The sequence below is a fragment of the Brachycentrus maculatus genome, unplaced genomic scaffold (assembly GCF_059751285.1).
Source record: "Brachycentrus maculatus isolate JH-2025_06_01 unplaced genomic scaffold, ASM5975128v1 h1tg001682l, whole genome shotgun sequence".
Lineage (NCBI taxonomy): Eukaryota > Metazoa > Arthropoda > Insecta > Trichoptera > Brachycentridae > Brachycentrus > Brachycentrus maculatus.
Genome location: NW_028282289.1, coordinates 16122 through 19916, shown reverse-complemented (window position 1 = coordinate 19916; position 3795 = coordinate 16122). Strand labels below are relative to the sequence as shown.

Below are 3795 nucleotides of genomic sequence, written 5' to 3'. Positions count from 1 at the left end.
TAGAAAAATATCGTTCTCCGAATTCACTAGCACCGAAAAATCAAGTCCCCTCCAGAGAACTGAACGAGGGAGGGGTAGTTTTACTGATAAGACCACTAGAACCCAACAAGTTTGGAGATAACAGAGTAGGAATAAAGACGAAGTCCAAGCATCACTAGTCAAAGCTGGAAGCCCTATCATAAAATTGCAAGAGTTGCTCGGTCCTCTGTCGACGACCCGGAGTCGACAGAAATTATAAGTGTCTAGTAGAAACTATTACTCCGAAATAGGAAACGATATGAATGTCTAAGTTCAAAATCAAAAAGTGTTTTTAGGGTGTTTTTGAAGGAAGATTAAAAAAAACACCATTTAAAAACTATAATTATAATTTATATGATATCCAATATTATAATTCTCTTTTTTTAAATAATAAATGATTAATTTCCCTAAACCAACAAATGTTTTTTTTTTATTTAATAATTATATCTCATATCCCCAATTATTGTTTTTTTAAAGTTTAAACTAAATAAGTATATTAAATACTATTTTTATTATATCGAACCCTCAAAAAATAATAAAAAATTAATTATTTTTCATCCTAATTAAATTATTAGTTATCACAATTTCTTTTTTGATTTATCACTTTATATTCCTTACAGGTTACAAAATACTTTTCCGCATCTGGTCGAACTGTACCTCTCTTTCAGACACTTTCGCCCGCAGTGATTCAATCTCAGCAGCCATTATCACGAATGTCAGACAAATCTGTTCGTGCCGGGTCTCTCCCGATATTTGGTCCGAGTACCTGAGCCTCAATCGCTTGATGTCGTCTTCCAAGCCCTTGTTCTCTTGGTTGAGTCGGTCAATTTCCTCACCCAATATCTTTATTCTTCGGGCATAGTCAATATATTGGCTGATTTCTGACTCCAATTGGCGAGATCGCTGCTAATTGGCACTTATGGTCACTAGGTATCGTTCGAGCTATGAAGTTAAGAAGGTGATGCTATATACATATATAATTGGATAATAATAATTTGGTAAAAAAATGTGTTTACTGTTGTTAGAGACTTTGTATTTTTTGGCTAATTATTAATATCTGGTTATCCTTCTCCCTTACTGAAGATTGCATCTGGTAAAACCGTTCTTGTAATTCCAGGAAATCCTTAGATTTTATCCCCGTGCCTGTCCCATTTCGCTAGATTTATGCACTTAAAATTATTACTTTAAAAGCGAGCTCGGTGCTTAAAGCCCTTTCGCTGTCAACTTCTATTTCGGATTCCCGATACAACTTTTCCAGTCTTTCTATTTCCGATGTGAAGATATTCAGTCTATTCTGGAGTTCATAATATGCAGATTATAACTCTCTCGATCTAAAATTCTCCTGCTCAAGTTTCGAGTATCGCACCCTAAGTTCATCGAACTCTGCAGTCTTGGACTTCAGGGCAAGATTCAGTCGGTCCTTCTCTTGAGTAATTGAGAAGCAGTTGGAATCTACGGTCTGCATCTTTGCCTCAAGTTGTCTATAGCGATCCTCCCACTTGGCGAATTCACGCTTCAAAGATTAGATGTTGCCGTTCAATGACTGGATGATACGCTAGGAATCCATCAGTTTGACTTCGTGGGATTTGAGAAGTCTATTTTCCTCGTCGAAGCGACGCAGCTCTGCCTTGCACCGATCCAGCTCGTCCATCTTGGGCCGCAATACGTTGTTAAGCCTTTCTATCTCAAGTGTCAACATAGAAATTTTGCTCTAGTAGTCACGATTCTTGGCCTCCGTGTTTCTAAACTATTGGAGGGTGGACTCTAAACGAGTGAATTTTATCTTGAAGTCCTAAGACTCTTGTACCTTGCCACGGAGCAGCCCGTTCAGTCTCTCTAGCTCGTTGTTGAGGATGTTATTCTTTTTCTCGCTTTCCTGAAGACGGCTTTCGTTGGCCCTGCTAGTGTTGATGTCTTGTTCAAGGCGTGATATCCTAAACTTGGAGTCGTCGATCAACCTGTTTTGAGAGCTGAGACGGTCCTGGAGATCTTTGTTCTCCTTTTCAAATAGTGCGTAGTTGTTGACTGTTATCTCAATCTTTGAATACCGACTTTTCCAGTCCTCAACTTACCCTAGTCTGGCTTTGAGCTGCGCGTTGAGTCGCTCCACCTCATGCGTCAGAAAACTTATTTTCTTGTCGTAAGCCTCCAGTTCCTTTTGGAGACCACGAAGTTTAGCTATTTCGTTGTCTTGGCTCGCATATCGTTGCTTCCACTGCTCAATCTCATCTAATTTTCCCCTTAGCGCTAGATTCACTCGATCCACTTCGGCTTTGGCCACTCCCAACTTGCCGCTCAGGTCGGTATTGCTCGCAGCTAAGTCTCTAGCCCTTGCCACTCCGTCTTCCAGCTTTCCGCACTTTACCTTCCATTCCTCCACCTCCCTGACTCTGTTCTCGAGGGTAGTCTTGAGCTGTCTGTTATCGAACTCCCACTGCTGCTGCTCTTTAAGTTTCTGCTGCAACTGATACTAGCGCTGGCGCACTAGTGACAGGTCGTCCTCTTTCCCACGAAGCACCTCGTTGAGCCTGAGCATCTCCTGCGAGAGCATTGCCAACTTATTTTCATACTCTGTCAGCTGGGCCAGGTTGGCTTTCATCTCCATAATAGTTATTTAGTAGCGCTGCGACTTCTGCCGTGACTCTTCGATCTCTCGGTTTTTGTACTACAGAGACTCTCTCAGTTTGCGAATCTCGTTTTCGAGGCTGCCCCTCTCTGTTTGATACTTGAGAGTCAATTATCGCATCTCTCTGTCCAGCATACTCTTTCGCTGGCTCTCCATCATCATGCGCAGGTCGTCCAATTCTTTCGCTTTGCTCTTCTCAGCGGCAGTGTACCTTGCTTTCCATCGTTCAATCTCCTGTAGCAACTCTTGTGAGCGGTTGCGTTCAATTTCGTACTTATCCTTGAGCGTGAAGTCAACTTCGCTGTACTTTCTCTTGAACTCTTCAAGTTCTGTATATAGCTGGTGACAAATAAGGTTCATTTTCTCATTCTCCTCGACATAGCGCTCCTTGTCCATCTCGTAGGCGAATACCTTCTCAGTCAGCTCGCGGATCTGCACCTCGTAGTTCTGGGCGTTGAAGATCTGCCGTTCAAAGTCCTTGATCTTGACCCGACTTGACTCCACTTCGTTAGACAGCCTTTCTATCTAGATTGTCTGGAATACTATGAGGAAGGGAAGGTTGTCGCCGAGGTTTAGTTTCTTGTAGTTCGGCAGGTTCTGTATCTTTGACCTATACATTTGTCATAAGAGCGAGTAATGAATGAGATGAAATCAATTGAAGAAAAATTATATTTTTGAAAAACACAGTTAGAACATAGTTATTATTATTATGTTTTTTATATTTGTTAATACTTGCGAAGATCTTAGATTCCTGTTTCATTGGTAAAGGTAGTACTGATGAAGGATCTGTTTACAATGAAGCTTTGCGAAGGGATCTGGCTGTACTGACTCATTCTAATGCTATCGGTGGTTGGGGCGATCTGTCTTGAACTAACTGACGATGGTCTTTACATTATTTTTAAAAATTATAAAATAATTTGAACTGATAATTAAAGTATTTTTGCGTATTATTTCTTTAAATTTACAATTATTATAATAACAATCGAATATCTTTTTGAATCTGTTATTTTTTTAATACATGCAAAAATAGATAGATTATGTTTTAAATAAACCAAGTTATATAGTTTTGCATCAATCATATCTATAGTTCAAATAGTTAATTTATTTCATAGACTTAATAAAATAAAAATAAAAAATAAAAGTTTATTGAT

The 3795-nt window shown here is 39.5% G+C and overlaps 1 long non-coding RNA gene across 1 annotated transcript; it reads right to left on the bottom strand.

Moving 5' to 3' along the window:
• Positions 1-556: 556 nt before the first annotated feature.
• On the bottom strand, positions 557-3509 carry LOC148298728 (uncharacterized). The gene is made up of 3 exons (XR_015839156.1): positions 3377-3509; positions 1035-3254; positions 557-982 (listed from the first exon to the last, which is right to left on the bottom strand). It is a non-coding gene; the product is annotated as an uncharacterized LOC148298728 (long non-coding RNA).
• Positions 3510-3795: the final 286 nt, after the last annotated feature.